Source organism: Hippocampus comes, unplaced genomic scaffold (genome assembly GCF_001891065.2).
Source record: "Hippocampus comes isolate QL1 unplaced genomic scaffold, H_comes_QL1_v1.1 scaffold176, whole genome shotgun sequence".
Classification (NCBI taxonomy): Eukaryota; Metazoa; Chordata; class Actinopteri; order Syngnathiformes; family Syngnathidae; genus Hippocampus; species Hippocampus comes.
Genome location: NW_017805826.1, coordinates 1,091,167 through 1,108,871, shown reverse-complemented (window position 1 = coordinate 1,108,871; position 17,705 = coordinate 1,091,167). Strand labels below are relative to the sequence as shown.

General features: G+C 41.1%; 1 protein-coding gene across 2 annotated transcripts in view; it reads right to left on the bottom strand.

The window, feature by feature from the left end:
- bahd1 (bromo adjacent homology domain containing 1) overlaps positions 1 to 17,705 on the bottom strand; it is a 46,488-nt gene that overhangs the window by 15,675 nt on the left and 13,108 nt on the right. Inside the window, exon 1 of one of the 2 annotated variants that reach the window (XM_019887215.1) lies at positions 5,028 to 5,628. The exons of the other annotated variant lie outside the window; for it this stretch is intronic. The gene's annotated coding sequence lies outside the window, so the exon portion shown is untranslated. Of the gene's footprint in view, positions 1 to 5,027; positions 5,629 to 17,705 lie in introns of those variants that run through there. 2 annotated transcript variants of the gene reach the window in all.

Sequence of the window (17,705 nt, the reverse complement as noted above, 5' to 3'; positions counted from 1 at the left end):
CACACTCACTCACACCCACACACACACACACACACACACACACACACACACACACACACACACTCCCAAAATTTTGGATTTTATAGCCGTTGCAATGGCTTAACCAGACAAGGCAACGGTTTAGTAACGTCTACAAAATCCAAAATAATGGTGCAATTGTTCTAATATTTTTGGAATATGAAGTGGGCATGCATGTAACATGTGCGCATACATTTTGGTGACAATCAATCACGGTTTTCGTACATTTAAGTGACAAGTTTTTTTTCTCTGCTCAGTTTTCGTTTTAAACCTGAAGAGACCTATTTTTCTAGCCAGCATATGCTTTGCGCAAATTTCATTCTAACTATGCGCCTGAGTGAGGTTTTCTTTCTTTTGGTATTTGCGCAGATGTGCGCTGTTAGAGACGTGTGTTTGTGCCGGTGTGGGCGTGAACTCAGCCGACTTTGCTTCTTGGCCAATGGAAGCAGCTCTTTTCATTCCCTTTAAGTTCAGCAGAGGAGAGGTGCAGGTTTCACATGACGGCACCAGATCTGACTCAGTGGAATCCACACAGGAGATCAACACACGTAAATTACAATTGGAAAGATCTCCACTTGCGGATGATAGAAAGTTGGCCAGGGCGACCACAGACCACCACTGTCAAGTAGGCACTTGGAGACCGCCTCCCACCCCGATACTTCGTATGTGCCCCCCACCACACACACACACACACACACACTAGCTGTGCTTTGCCTCGGGGTTGATTTTAAAAATACAATAAAAAGTTGATGATAATACCAATAATAATAACAATAATAATGTGTTCAATTAACATATCAACAATGATTCAGAGGGTTCCGAGCGTGCTGTTATATTTATGAAAGAAATATGATGGCATCCACCCCACATACCATTGTGGTACAGAATCTGTCGGCCCGCACGTTGATCAAATTCACCAAAATCCTCATCACACCACATCACAACTTAGGTCCACTTCCAGCAGGCGTAACATTTAATTTACTTTCAGCCACCAAATTGTCATGTGAACCGAAGGCATGTAAAAGAAATGGCCTCGGTCCACTGGAACACCCAGCATTGCACAGCGCCATCTGCCAAATTCCCAAACAAGGTTTGCATCGGAACGAAAATCAAGATGTGCAAGTTTTTCTGCCAGAGCACACCTGCATGTCTATTAAAATAGAGCCCTAATTATACCACCAAACTTTGATTGGAAGACACAAAAACATTTCAAATGCATTCTACAACATTACCCTTAAAAATAAGTTATGATTTTGAGAAAATGAACCCCACGTGTGGGTGTACCTGCACATAAGACTCTCCATAACTGCTATAACAACCCCAATGCCTCCCTGATGTACAGAGTTAATCTCTCGGTTGAGATTTACTGTAACTTTAACAATGTTCCTTGACATCAATGGACTACTTTTCCATTAAATTTAAAGCCATCTTGGGGCATGTTAAATTTTCTTTAAAAAAACGTGTAACAAAAAAAAAAAGTAAAGCACTTTATTATTTCTTGATTAAGATGTCAAATTATAGTTAATTGCATTCGTGAACAGAAACATGCTCTGCTCAATATAGTTGTGACTTCATAGAGAAGCCCAGTGAGCCGGCTCAAATATGGCCATAAATCGTGAATGCGCCTCGAAATTCCTCCTGTTCAAAACGATAAAATGCGGCGACCTCACCGAAATCAAAAGAGTCTGCATCAAAGCACTCCACAGTACCGGTTGGTCTCTTCTCATTTTTAATGACAGGGGGTCTAGTAAATTTGGCAAGCATGGTTATGTTTGCGCAAAATTTCAACAGGCTTATTTATGGTATGCCATGATCACGATCATACCCCAAAATAAGAAACATGGCACATACAAGAAATGCATGCCGCACTTAACCATAAATTCCTACAATTCCTTTAATGTTGCTGGAGGCCTCCTTTTGGCGTCCTCCCTGACCTGTTTTCTTCTCGACCTTTCATACATTTTGCAGGGATGTCCAATTACTGTTGTGACACATTCTATCTACTTACTGACGACGTTCCTAATTTGATCTATTAGGTCGCTTTCGTGGCTTTTTTGTGGCTGTGTTTATGGAGGGCTGTGGGCGAGTAAATGTCAGGAAAATGACAGAATTCCACCTTATTTGGGGTTAATCAGTCTAAATGCTATTCCTGGAATCTGACAGTCACACCCCCGTTACGGACACGCACAAAGATTCCAGAGACAGGCAGGCAAGGGAGACATGTCACGTTGACTGGGGTGCGCAAACCTGAGAAATTCAGGATTGATACTTTGCTCATAGGCACCCTACGAATTTATTGTATACTGTGCCCAAGTCCAGCAATGTTTCACCGAATGTGAAAGGTTTTGACATGATTTAGCTTGTTCTCATCAGGCTTCACATTTCACTGTCATACATCACAACAACCTGGCATTTTGAAAGGAGCGTTTGACTTTTTAGATCGACTGTTAAAAAATAATAATAATTTAAATCAACTTAAACCATGTGGGATTTTTCTCTGCCAAAACATGGCGCTTTTCTATTTTTATAACTAAGAGCAATGTGGAACGGCGGCCGATCTTCACAAATTCTCTGCCTAAAGTCGAAAACTTCTGAGTGGTCATGCATGGCATTTAGACTTAAGCATATCTCACAGGACCTCATAGAAAAGGATTAACTCCAAAAATGAGATTTGCTTTTTGGTGGCAAAGTGGTAAAATCTGATAATGACCATCGATCCGAAAATCATACACTCTCCTGGCTGCTCCATACAATATGGTTTCAGACAATTATTCCCAACCAGTGTTTCAGGGCACATTAGTGTGCCGTGAGAGCTCTAACGGCGTGCCGCGGGAACTTATCAAATTTCACTTAATTGGTGGGAAAATTATTTATTCATATAATGTATCTTTGTCCATCTATCTATGCCAGCAACTTATTGTTACAGAAAGAACAAATAAATGATCATCTATGAGATAGCGAAAAGTATGAAATTGACATATGTCTCCTCTTTGTTTGGTGGTGTGCTGTCCGATTTTTCAAACTTAAAAAAATGTACCTGGGCTCAATAAAGATTGGTGATCACTGGTTTAAGCGAGAGTAAGTCAACCCTAATAATAAAAGGAACGGCATGTACAGCAGAGCAATGAAAAAAAAAAAAAAAAGCACTTCGTCTTTATATCACCGTGTCAGCAAATGGTGAGTACAAGGGGTCCCGGTCTACAGTGGGCCACGAACAAATTTGCAAAGCGGCGTAACGGTTTTACATTGGATTGCTTTATATTCATGGCCTAGAAGTGTTTTTCCTCCTGTAATTATGACTTCACTACTGTGTTAGTGCGCGGTTAGTGATAGATTGTGGCACATTCTGACTTGGGGCATGTGCCCACCATAGAAGGACCCCCTGTACACAATTTATTGGATTCAACTATTAATATAGAGCATAGAATGTTTTATTGACATTGTGTTTATATTTATATATACTTGTACATGTACATATAACTTGTTAAACACTGTGCCTGACCACCATGCTGTGTATTTTAAGCAATTACGTTAATTTCACATTCCCTCACTTAAAAGGCATTTTATTTACATGTCCATGCATTTTAAAATGTTGAGAAGTGAACTGAGAAGGCAAAATTGATGTCAGCTATATTTGGGATGTATGGGGTGAGCTGTGTGTGTGTGTGTGTGTGTGTGTGTGTGTGTGTGTGTGTGTGTGTGTGTGTGTGTGTGTGTGTGTGTGGGAGGGGATAACATCAGCCGTTTAAATTGTAACACCTGTCAGAAGTATCCCTGTGGGGGCTCTGGGATTATTTAAAAGTGCTGAAAATAAAAATCCACTGCTCAGGGAGGGACACGAACGAAACGATACCCTTATTAGAAGTGAACCTGCCATGCATGTTTCTATTTACTAGTGAAGTGAGAGCACACCACACGGGTGACCGCCACCAAGGGGAGGAGGCAGGCAGCTTGGTTGGGGGGAGGGGGGGTTCAAACCCCTACAGAGCTGTGGAGCATCACAGCTGGTGTGCAGCTTAGGTCCACTTTTCAGCATCCATGATTCAAAGTGTTTATTGTCATATGAACAGGTGGGGAAACATGTTCCCTGTGCGCAATAAATTCTTACTGTGCCATCCACATTGGCGCCAAAATAAAGAGCTTTCAAGAGATAAGAAGATGCAAAACAATAGATTATTTCTATGATAATAGATTTGCCTGAGCCATCCAATGCTCTCCACACAGGTAATTCTCAACCACTACACTGTAACAAATCCTCCCGTGCACTGCAAAAAAATATCAATGATCACCCAATTTGTCGGAAAATTATTCAGATCTATTGAGTCTTTCTTCAATTCCTTTCAGTATATCAGCTTTGTGTACAACTTAATGCACATTGAGTAAGTGCAACTAAGAGTAAAACAAGAATATATTTCAGTTTATATACTTTTCTGCAACATTTTTGTTTGGCTGTGTACCTTGAAAATGTTCGAATGTAAAATCTGTGCCTGCGCTCACCAAAGGTTGGGAAACAACCACTGGACTCACCAGGTGTGCAGCAGAAAATGGTCAAAAGTCACATCACTGGTTTGGAAAGAATTCATTTACATCAAATAGTTTATCTTTTTCCCCCCTCTCTCTATCTATGCCAGCGACTTATCGTGACAGGCAGAGGAGTTAAATATTCTCCACTAGATGATGATGTGCAAAATAAACCCGTGTATCTACTTTTTGCAACATATTTCTTTTCCGGTGTGCCATAAGACTGTTTTTCAAGTGTAAAATATGTGCACTGGCTCAATAAAGGTTGGGAAACAGTGCTCAATGCAACCACCATCATCATCATCAGCGCCACGACCCCCATCATCATCATCGTCATCATCATCATCACACACCCTCACCACCTTGTAGGTCGATGCAACAAGCAAACAACTCACATCCTTTCTTCTAAACGCTTTATATTATTACAAGCAAAGGTGCTGATAAGCATGTGTTGTCATGGGTGTGTGGAAAGAGACTCGCCTACTTACTTGGCCGCGGTCAGTGTGACAGCATGCCGGGGCAGGAGTGCTGAGATGAGATGGGGGGCGGGGGGGGGGGGAGAAAAAGGCGAGCGCAAAAGAGGCAGATCGTCGATCAATCCATCACGGAGGCTCGGAGGAGTCCGCGCACGCAGCTCCGAATCACGGGCGAGTGTTTTTAGAGAAGCTCCGATGCGATCATCTCCGCCTGGAATCACCGCCGCGGTTCATCGTCTAGCTTCCGTGTCCCGTCGCGATTGCCAACTAGACCCTGCGCACGCGCACGCACACACACACGCGCGCGCGCAACACACACACACACACACACACACACACACACACACACACACACACACACACACACACACACACGCAAGCGAGCGAGCGCGCACACGCACGCACTATAATAATCCGATTTTCGTCGCTGCTGGTTTAGATTCGGTACGCTTCTCGTGTCGATCGGCGGAGCGAGAAGCAGGAAACGCGGCGAACAAATCGGCGTGCGGAGGGTGACCTACTTCCGAAGTGGCACAGTGGAGATGATATTCATGCGCTAGCGGCTGCGTGCATGCGCCGGGACATCTCTCCCCCGTCTTTCCAACGCCTAATCACTCCCACTATGCACTCACCACCAACCACACTTCCACACTCATGCCCAAAGAACACCCGTTTTGTAGTGGGGCCGTGCATGCACACCATTACTCGTGGGAATCCAACATGTGAAAGCTCTGACTAGTCAAGCATTCGCAACGAAACGCTTTGGAGGAGGAAATATGTTTGAATGCTGAAAGTCAAGCATATTAACCGATGACCCCGTGGCATGAAAAATACGCGAACACTGTCAAAGCATTGCCTTTGCACATCAACATATGTAAATGGTTTAAGGAACAAGTTGTGTATGTTATTAGGTGATGACTAAGAGTCAAACATTCAGGATGATGCTTTCTTGGAGAATATGACAAAGTCAAGAATTCAAAGTAATAATACAGAGGGATATTACGAGACTGCTTGCACCGTTTTTTTTTTGTGAATTAAGTTAAGTAAATGCAAAGAGTCAAGTAGGAACTTGTGTAAGGAAGATAATAGGTAATAATAACTAAGAGTCAAGCATTGAGCAAGATAATTTTGTGCGAACAATGTGACATGAATGCTGAGTCAACCATTCAAAATAGATTTTAAAAAATGCACCATTGTTACTGTGCCGAATGCTGACTGACTCAAATAATAATTCTGGGTATCAAAAATATGATCTGAATGCTGATGTCAAGTATTTGCACCACTGCTGTGAGATTCAAACATTGACACAAAAAAGGTGCGGTCATTCTCCGAACCGTTCATCCTCACGAGGGTTGTGGGCATGTTAAAGAAGTGACACAAAATATGTGAATGCTGAGAGTCAGTCCACAATTTCTTAAGATAAGACCACCAGTAGGCAAAAATACAATAAAAATGCTGAGAGTAACAAATCCCCACCGCTGCCTTTTCTCAAATAGATGACGCGAATGCCGAAAGTCAAGCTTTTAAAGGAATGATCCTGGGTAACAGATAGTCACGAATGCTTCAGCGCATCAACGATATTTGAATGCTGAGTCAATCATTCAAAGTTATGACACAGTAATCTATGTAAATCTTGAGTCAAGCAGTCAAAGTACTGATACTGTGCAGATAGTGTGTTGGCTTCAACTCCATGCCACCGATATATATTTTGTCTCACACACTCTGTAGTATTGCAACAGGTGGAAAATCAAGAACAAAATGTAGGGCAAGTAGAAATCACAATTCTTTCCATGATCACATTGTCACATGATAAGAAAAGTGGTGCTGTGGATTCACAAAGAGCTCATCACATTACACAACGTGGACAAGAGCATTAAGGCATGTCACCTAATCAATAATGAATCACTCGGGAGTTCGACTAGATCCCTTTATTTGAATGCGTTCACACACTTGGCCATTCTATCTCAGCACTGCTTCAATGTGCTGGGATGCATTGAAGTACTCACATTTGTTTCCCCTGCTTTAACCTTTGAGGCTTTATGCTGGCCACTCGTGTCCACCTCATTTCTGTTTTTGTGAAACATTTAGCATTGTTAATGCCAATATAACCAAATCTTCCTTTGCCTTGATTTTTTTTTTTTTTCGAAATGTAGACCTTTGAATGTAATAATGTATTGTTCATATCAACTTGTACTTTTGGGCCAGCTGAAACCCACTGAAACTTCTTTTTATTATTATTTCGCGAGTGATTCGTACAGTTTGGGTTGAATGGGTTTCATTCAACATTCAAAACATTCTTTTTCTATGTTGTACCAGATTCAACTATTCATCATATTTTTGGACAAGGGTGCAATTTCCTGGAATATTCCGAGTTTCTGAAAGAGGCTTTACATGGCTCACGGCAATGTACAAAATGACACAATTTTGATTTTAAGACGAAAAATGGGCACAAACAAGCTGACATGGGTCAGAAAACTCAGGCTGGTTTGTGGAGCCCAGAGTTCAAAGTAAACATGGTGAATCAGCATTTAGCTGTTATGCTGCACGTAAATGTAATAAGCTGCCAACAGAGGTTGTTAAGAGTTAAGTGTAAATACAGTACTTTCAAATCCAGGTGGAAAAACTGTGCTTGTTTTCACATACCAATGCGTAAGGCCTTTTAAAACATTTCTATGATAAATTTTTCCAAAATCTTGTTCTTGCGCTGCATGCTCTTTTAGTACTTTCAGCAAACTATTTTTTACTCCTTTATTTCGATTTTAAACGTAGTAAATTCTTCCTCTTGTGTTTTGTCTTTGCTTTGACATGTCTTAAATTAATTTGTTTTAATGTTGTCTTTTTAATTATGTGAAGTACATTGAGTTACCTTGTGAATGAAACATGCTATGTACAGGTAAATAAAGCAGCCTTTTCTTGACGTTGCCTTGTCCAAAATTAAATAAATGTAAAAGGTGATGGGAAATTTCTTGTATATAATAGCGGTGGGCGGTATTTCGGTGATAGAGTATCTCACGGAGTGTAAAAATAGCAACGGCGTCACAAATAACTGCAGCCCATGGGGACCTATTATGACATTAAATATGATTCTTTGATCGCACATAAATATGCAGTGGTGTTTTCAACTCAGTATTACTCAAAACTAATAGAAGGTTAGAAATATTTCTTGTAACTAGAACGGGATTGACATTCTATTAGTCACCTGACAGCCCATAAAACCGAGACAAAGGGGCACGTTCGGCTATTCACTCTGACGCTTGTGCACGACTCTGATGAGATTGAATGTGTTCGGAGCGGCAGAGTTGATTTCCGAAAACGCATCAAGATGGCCGTCACACAGCTCGCAACTCCAGCGCTTTGACCCCTCACCTCCTCCCGCAAATGCAACGATTGCAATTTGGCATCTTGTTTTCGGTTGTTAGTTCAGACACCATCAGCATAACAACATTCGCAAGACATTGTATAATGCTACAATGGCTGACAATCGTTTCGAAAAAGGGAGCAAAATCCATAGTCTTCAGTCAGGCTGCTTTCAGTGCATACTGATTGATAGATGGAGCATAGATATCGGTAGATAGAGCCTTCATTCTGAGTGGCTGCCGTGTTGAAATGACACATGGCGCGTGGCTTATATCCTAGCTGCATGTCTGATGTTTGTAACAAACCATTCTGTGTCAAAATCGGCCAAAAATTAGAAATGAGTTCAGAGTAAAGAGAAAGAAAAGGCTCTGTGAAGCCCAACTTAGAGCAAGCTAATTTGGAGTTGCGATTGAGGATTAAATTAAACTCTTAACCAGTCAATGAAGCCCACTGAGACAGTTTATTTACATTTTTGTCTGCTGGCTGCCGCGGTATACGAATGCCATTTCTATGATGGAGAAGAGACGAAAATACTCACGTTTGCTTTGCGCTGCATAGCAGCTTGACGACAAGCAAATGGATTTAAAATTAGTCCAAAAGGATAAATGCTTCAGGAAAAGAATGGATGAATGGTTGGGAAAAACACCCTGTGTTCTGCCATTCGAAAGTTTACGGCGGTAAATGATTTTAAATCAAAGGGTGATGCTGCGTTGTCATAAGTGCGTTGGTATCTTTTCAAAAAAGTGCTTTTGGACAACCTCTAGTCAAGTCAAGTACAACTTTGTCAAATGTGCTGTACGGCACAGATGAAATTTCTTCCCTCTCAAGACAACATAAAACAATAAAACTATAGTGTAGACAAATAACTATAAAAGTGCACTTCATTCACCAGTCACTATTAAGATCAAATTGGTTGTTTCTTTTTTGAACTATTTCATGTTTCACAGCAGAATTACAATTAGTAATCCATTCCAACTTGGTTAAAAGGTAAACAAACATCGATTGCGGATTTGTGCTTTGAATTCAGACAGATTGGCGGCAAAGGGCGAAACGTACAAAATAAGTCTAAAATTAGCAAACGGTATTATCGTATAACCCGGTGTAACGAGGACACGTTGAAACGGTGTCAAAATCGGAATACTGCACAACTCTAGTATACCATCATATTTTGTTATCTTTGAAATAGATAACACAGAATGGAGGAGATGATGCAACACGGCAAAGCAAGCTTCGTTATTCATGGAAACAATGGTATTTTCCCCTTAAAGGACTTGCGCTTTAATGAAAGTGTGGCTCTTGTTTAACAAGCAGTATCGAAATGATGGGGCATAAGATGAGGTGAAATCTACGTGAGGTTTCCACATATTCTTTCACATACCAAAAATGATTCGTCATATTCAGCTGTTTGAGATCTTTTACGACACCACAGTGGTGTCTTTTCCTCCATACAGTATTTGCAGGTGTGCAGTAGTCTGAAGGGATCAGCTGAAAACAAGAAGTGGAATCAATAATGTCAATAATTACCTCCAGGCTGTGTGTAAACGTTGTAAATTATGATTATGTAACACAGCATCATAGCGCACGTCCCAGTGATATTATCAGAAAATATGAGCGATGCCAGCTCTCTAATTAACAACCATACAGCAATTGTCGGATGATGACAGCCCATAATAAACATAGCTCAGCGCTCGTTATTGGGCTCATTGAATTGATATCCTCTAATTGGCACACGATATCTAATAATCAGTCACATATTTAGATGATTGGATGTGTAAAATTGAAAAGGAAAAAAAAAAAAGCCACAATGCGATCAGGTCAGCACGTTGTCAAATAAAAAAATCAAAGTTAATTGTGATAAAGCTGGCCGCCCTCGTCAATACGAGCTTTACAGTGCACAGTTAGCGGCTGTAAACCAGCTGAGTGTGTTGAGGGTTAATGAGGCGTGGGCGACTGACTGCTGAGTGCTGACCTGCACTGTAATAACACACTGACCAGGACAATTACGGAGAGCACAACTAGAAGGTCTTATTAAGTTAACAATACAGTGCAAGCTCAAGCATCAACCTTGAGGCCAGCGGGCCAGACTTGGCCCTTCACATCGTTTCAAGAAACCAGCTTGTCAAAAAAAATTAACTGACCTGACTATTCAAAACCAGTCATTCGTCGTAAAAAAAAAAATGCTAATGAAATTCAGGGGCAAATATTTGTCATAATAGGAGAAAGAGAAGAGTTCCCGCACCGAGGTCAAACTGCCTCGCACTCAGTCTATAAACAAACACAGTAGAATTCAGCTTCTGGCAAGCAGATGCCATGGCGAGCCTTATGCTTGTGAAACATCTCAACATTTGAAATGGCATTAGGTGAATGTAAATATAAGTGCAGCACAGAGGAAAAAAAAAAAGTAAACACAACATCTGTTTCTTCTTGCTTTTTATAGCACAATAATTCACAGTTACACGTGTCTGCATTCTTTGTTATCTGAAAATAAGACAAATTGGAAGTTCCTAAAAAGGAAAGATTTCAGTCCTTGTTTCATTTTAAATGTCTCTGAATTTTGCATCATGGCCTTAAAACCAAAGTAAAGTACGTACCAAAACCAGGATTTTGGCATACTGTTCTACCTCCAGCAATAATACAGATTTATGGGCTTTATCTTTACCTCCTATAACGTAGATGACACATGGAAGGGAGAGGGGTTTCCATTTGGCATGAATATGAACAGAGTTCACGTTCAATAGTACATTCCATTCTTTTTTTTTTTATTATTAACTTATTACTCAACTAACCCAATTTTACTGAACTGCCTGGACACAGATCCATCAACAGGCATCAGCTTGGAGCAGTAAATGAGAATGACATCACAGACCAAGCCAAAACACACCTGCAGGGGCCTTCAAATTGCGGTTCCAATGTGGAAAAAAGTATTTGTTTTGTGTTTTTACATCAAATAAGATTGCTTCGTATATTCCCTTTTATTCAATCGCTTGCATCATGCACAGAGAAGCTGCTGACATTATTTTTTAATGTGACTCATGTTTGGATCTTCTTGTTCCCCTGAGCTGTTTTCTCATGCATGCTCACACCAGCTAACTTCTGCTCTTGGGAATTTATGCAGCAGTGTGGGATTTCAGAGTCAGAAATAGTGGTAAACTGTGAATTAAAATATTGAGCAACAATCCTCAAATGAAAGAAAGCACAGACCTTCACTAAGCCCAAACAGCATTTTGTATTAGTTTGGTCTTTCATTCGTGTGGAGACTGGACAGTTGCATTTTGTCATTAAACAATGTTTCAAAACGGTTACCCGATTATCACAATAAATGTCGATTAAAAATAATATAGTAATCGATTAGTTGATTGATTAATTGATTGTTGCGCCTCGAAACAAATCCTAGAAGAATAAAAAACAAACAGGCAAACTTATTTGCTTTTCCATCAATTGTTTTTTTTTTATAATCAACAGGCAAAAATTTATTAACACCAGAAATTTTATTTTTATGAAAATAATTTTACTTCAGTCCCCCAGCCCGTGTCATAACCATTTACTTCTGTTTTATATTTTACTGTTAGAAGTGGTTCTTTTTACACATGTACGGACGACCAAATGTTAAAACGATCAAAACACTGCCTGTACGAATAATACATAAAAGGTATTCGCTTGTTGGAAGTTAATCTGCAGGAACCGAATTTTTCAGTTTCCCATATATGGTGAGAAAAATTATTTATCCGTTCAAATCAGATCGACCAGCAGACGTGATTGTGTTCAACTTCCACTGCATTTGTTTAATTTTTTTTTTCCACCTCCTTACCTTGAACTGCACCTTGACAGCTTTTAACCAGAAGTAATGAAGCTCCACCCACCTGTCAGTGAGATTTACTGGAGCACAGAGAATGCTAAGCGCAGAACAGCTGGGCATCATCATCGTCGTCATCATCATCATCATCATCATCATCTTCAATGCTGAAAATGGACTGGCAGCACTAATGAAGGCGAGCGTGGCTGTTTACTGTCAGTACCGGCTAACAGCGGGAGTGGAAACAATGTATGCAGCATGACATTAAATACAGGCCTGATGATTCACTCATAATCGAGGCAGTTGAGTCATTTATCTCCTTTTAACATTTGAGCAACGGGCCTGTATTTGCCACTTGTACAACTTATAAGTGCTGCTCGCTCTGTGATCTGGCGTGTTTGTGCAACATCAGCTTGCGCCCTCGAGATGAATGGCATCAATCGGGATGAATTGGACTGGAGTCAGAAATTCTCATTCCAAAACACTTAAGTAGAATCAAGCAAATATTTCCTGACTGTTCCAAATGTGCGCCGAGGCAACACACCCTCATGGCCTCATCCTGGAGGAGCAAACACCTGGGCTAGTAATATGATATAAATAATACAAGAGATAATACCGTGTCGGCTCGCTAGGGCAGACATCTCCCTCTTTGCCTTGGAATTACACATCTTTGCTCGAAGAATGCTTTTCTCAACATGCCGAAAAGTTGACTTTACTCAGGGTTAATTGAGTTGACCTGAGGATGATGGAAGGCAAACATGGCCTGTTATGAGAATGTTCATTTCCCATTGGGAAGGGCTACATCAACAAGCTTTAGCAGCATTAGTCAACTTCTCTTAAGAAGGAAGGGTATCAAATCAAAATAAAGACTCAATTTATTGATCAATTTACTCTTATTATTATCCTCATATTATTATGAATATTTATTGTGATTTAAGTTTATGTTCGACCTTAATTATGTAGAGCACTTCCATGACTCGGCCTAACTTGATGTTTACCACACACCTATCGAAACCTAAATCAATGAACATATTTAACATTCACCAAAATTTTCCAAGTAGATCAGGGAGGGAAAACCCCTCTGAACACACTACAAGGTAAATCACTGTCTGGTTTGAGGTTGCTTCTTAATCGGCATTTCACATCACAGTTAAGGTGCCTGTAGCATGACCACACTTGGTGTTAGCATACCTCTATGATTGGGTTCATCCATCGATTTTGTGACCTGCCTATCCTCACAAGGGTCGCGGGGCGTGCTGGAGCCTAGGAAAGCCGGGGAGGGGTGGGGGCAAATTTTCCATTTATCAGGTTATGTATCACCCGCTTCAGGGTGCTTTTACAAGCAGTTTGCTTTCCCTGGTCTGAATCAATTACTGGCATAGTGAACAATGTCAGTATTCCCTACTGATTTATTTTCTCTTCACAAGAGTAAAAATTCCTCATGTTGGATTCAAAATGCGTCACAACGAACAACGTGATGTCACACTCTTCTCCTGATGGTCACAAGAATGTAGACAGGATGAAGGTTGGCTGTCGAGACTGGCAAGTGATAGGTGAATAAACTACTGTAGTGTTAAATATTCGAATAATTATCTGGACCAACGAGCAGACAAGCAAATAGCCAAGTGCACTTCAAAAGCACAACTCAAGCATATCCCCCTCGTTTGCATGTCGAAAAGGCGTGTTGTAAATGTCTGAATAAAATCACCTCTTGCAGGAGTTCTCGATTTGGTCTGCAATGGAATTTGTGCGCGGTGTTGACACTAGTCAAACTGAACAAAACTGAGCAGGTTATGAACAAGAGTCAGATTAGAGCAAACTAAATGGTTCTAATGAGAAAGCACCCAACGAGACAAACAGAGGACTGAAACAAGTGCATTGAGACAAGCTCACAATCTGCAAAAAGCAGTGAGCATGAGGCGGAGAGGAACAGGAGGCCTTCTGTCCCACTTGACATCCAGGGAGAGGAAATGAAGGGGCGGAGTTGTACAAGAAGAACCTTGCGCTCCAAATCAATAAAAGCTAAACTTGACTCTGCAACACTGAAGCTCTCTTCAGGACAGGACACAGAGGACTGTTGGTGTTTTGAAGACTTCGATTCAGACAATGCACAAAGCCGTACCCTTTAGAGCCATGAGAAGCATAAATGTGTTAAGTAAAGCTGTACATGAACCTAAAGTGAACGATTTTGGGGAGGATATGTTCCTGATCCACTTGCAATAGGTGAACATCTGCAATATAGACAGACCATTTAGAAAAAAAAAAAACTTTTGACATAGTTCTCCCATATGCTTTAAACAAATTCCAACATATTTAAACTCACTGCCATTGGTTTTACCATGGGCAGACAGTGAATGAGTTAAACACCCTTTAGACACATTAGGTGTATTGAACACACACACACACACGCACACGCACACAAATGTAAGGATAAAACTGATAGAATATATCGTATGCAATGTGGTGTCAGAGTACATGGATGTGCATTTAAGAAGCGGGGCCTAGTAGAGGGCCAGGTCTGTGTTCATCGTGTTTATGTGTTTTACTGTTCTCCTGGCATTCCAAAAATGGCTGAAATGTGCACCAGTGTCTGTGGATCTCCTTTTCCAAAGGCACAGGCATAATAGGAAGTAGGTGTCCTATTCCTCGTTTAAAAACAGCCAAAAATGATGACCTTAAGGAAACGCTATATAACTGGGATCGCCGACAAAGAACCACAATATTGCAGAGGAACACTATATTACAGACATACATCTGATGTACACTGTGCCAATTACAGTTGGCCATTTATGAACCTGGCTAAATGTGAATGCTTTAGCATGACAAATGGGCATTCACCAAGGCCCAAAATTTTCTTTCCTCTCGTTTAAAATTGAAATATTTCAAATACCAAACAAGTGAAGATGACGAAACCTTGGTATGAGCACAGTAATGTATGAAATCCTCATTGATTCTGTTGACTGTGTCGAATTGATTGTTTACTGAGGCATAATAGAGTGCACCACTTGTCTATTACCAGCAAAGGAGCAGTCACATCAATGTCAAGAAGTTTGCTGTCAGAAAAAAGGCAAACGTGGCATCAGATATGTTATTTGTGACGCACGATAATTGTTGAAACAATCGTTCTTGAAGTAATACTTTGTAGAAAAAAAAATGTTGCTAACAAACAAGCAAAAATGTCACACTGTAGCATTCAAACCTGCACAGAGGCCAAACAATCATGCCTGATAGAGTCAGGCTTTATAATTGACCAGTTGACTCGCATTTGCCGTCATTGGTGAGCCACTTCAAAGTGGTTGGCACTTGCCAAATAAGTGAGAGTGAAGAAAATTTTTCTCTGAATCTGAGTTTTTGTCGTGAGAAGAAAAAAATACTAGACCAGCATCAAAATTTCTTTGAGCCATGCACAACTGCTTGACAAAGTTTCAGAGCAATTTAGTCCTGAGCAATCCTGTTAAAGAAACTAAAATGGCCCTGGGTAGATCACAGACTACCATGAAGAATAAACAATCTTGAAGAGCCATCCCTTCATCAGGCCTTTCCTGACTTTGATTTGATGGGAATCGGGCTGAAAATTGGCCCGATTTTTGGCATGTCTGTGTCAGACAAGGCCAAACATCACTCATTTGAATCAGCACCTTTATCCAAAGTGCACCAAAATTCAATTGTTTCTTTCTTTGCATGTACTGAAACCCTTTGCCAACTTTTATGGAAATATCGATGAAAGTAGTGAGTCCACTGAAAAACAAAAGTACTTTACTTTCAGTTGCACGTCATTAACATGTGGCTACCGGACGTAATTTTCAACTCTTTTCCAAAAAAAATTCAAATGACAGATGTTTAACACCTTTTGATCACGCATAACTGATCCAAATGTCTGAATTAAGTAAATCCAACGGATTCAAAGGATTTTTTTTTTGTGTGCGTGTACATACTGTGTAGTACTGCAAAAAAACAAACAATTGATGACAAAAACGCGAACACATCCTTGGGTCAGGTAATAAATTAACAGAAAATATAGCAATGAACTGATTACAATTGAAAAGTTGTAAATGAGGTGCCAAGTGACGCTCAAAGGCGGGAAACGCTTAAACGGAGGAGACACATACGACTAATAACCAAGGCTACGACCATAGAAACAGCACAATCAAGAGTTTGCAACCACAACATACTGGGTAGTTAACAAATAAACTGACATTTAACCGAGGTACTTCTATCTCTTCTACAACTACTACACTATCACTGCCACGACTCTTTTTTTTTAAATCTTTTTTGTATTTCCCTGCAGTCTGAATACCCTGTGGCAACACGCTGCACAGGTCAGTCTTGGTACCAGAGCCAGCACAAGGTATAAGCGAACTAAACAGATACTTGGGGCCCAGGCCATTAGGGGCCCCTCCAAAAAGCGTGACGATTATTTTTTTTAATACACTAAACAGAAGCACGGTGCTACCCATCCTTGAATCAAACAGTCTGTAGGACCCCACGAAGGCTTGGACCAGCACTGCTTGGTAGAGAAATCTTGCTGAGGAGAGGAGATCTGCCATTGTTAGTGGAGAAAGTGTTGTGTGTGTCATTTGCTGCATTGGTCATTTTAAGTACGCCACTTCAAGAGCAGTATGCGTACAATTGCCAATTTTTTCCTTGTCATTTACAAGGTCTCTCACATTTTAAAAATCAATTCTGCTGTGGTGTATCGTTTTTAGTGAGCTTCAAGATTGAAACTGTGACATAAAGCCGTAAGTCATACATTGGTGATCCTTCTAAGTTTCATCACCAACGATGATTTCTAGTGCTCAGCTTCAGGAGACGCCTCACATGACATGCCAGACAGCCTGACTGAAAGGAGGAGGAGAGACGATGAGCGAGTCGGAAATAGATGAAGACTGCATTCAGACAGCAGAGCGCCAGGGAGGCACGAAAAGGGAATCTCACGTCTCATTCTGCAGGAGAAAAAAAAAAAAAAAAAAAACGGAAGGCTCATTGTGAATCACCGGGGCTATTTTTCACATTCGGCCTGCCGCGTTTCTTTGTGTGACAGGCCCTCGGAGATACACGTAAACAGGGGGAGCACGGCAGGCGAGAACAAGCCTCCAAGAAAAGTAAGCAGAGTTTACGGGAGCCGAGGGAGGAGAGTACAAGGTAGTGATGGATTGAGATAGCGCTGTGAGTGGAGACGGCGAGAGATTGTCATCGTCGTCATGGTGAGCAATAAGTTCCTGAAAAAGGAGGCCCGTCACTGTGTTCCCAATCCACTGAGTGAGGGGCAAATCAGGGGCTGCCGCCTGCCCGTCCGCCCACCCGCCAGGACCTCAGTTATGGTCTTTGGCGTCTGCCAAACTGAAGGACGCTTTGGTGCCGCGAGCTTTTCAGTGTGACATTTGTCAGTCACAGTGAGGGCTTCTGTTCCATTCCCCCAGCTAAACAGGGTTTAACGCGCCCGCTCTTTTACACACACACACACACACACACACACACACACACACACACACACACACACACACACACACACACACACACACGCGTACACACTCCAATGT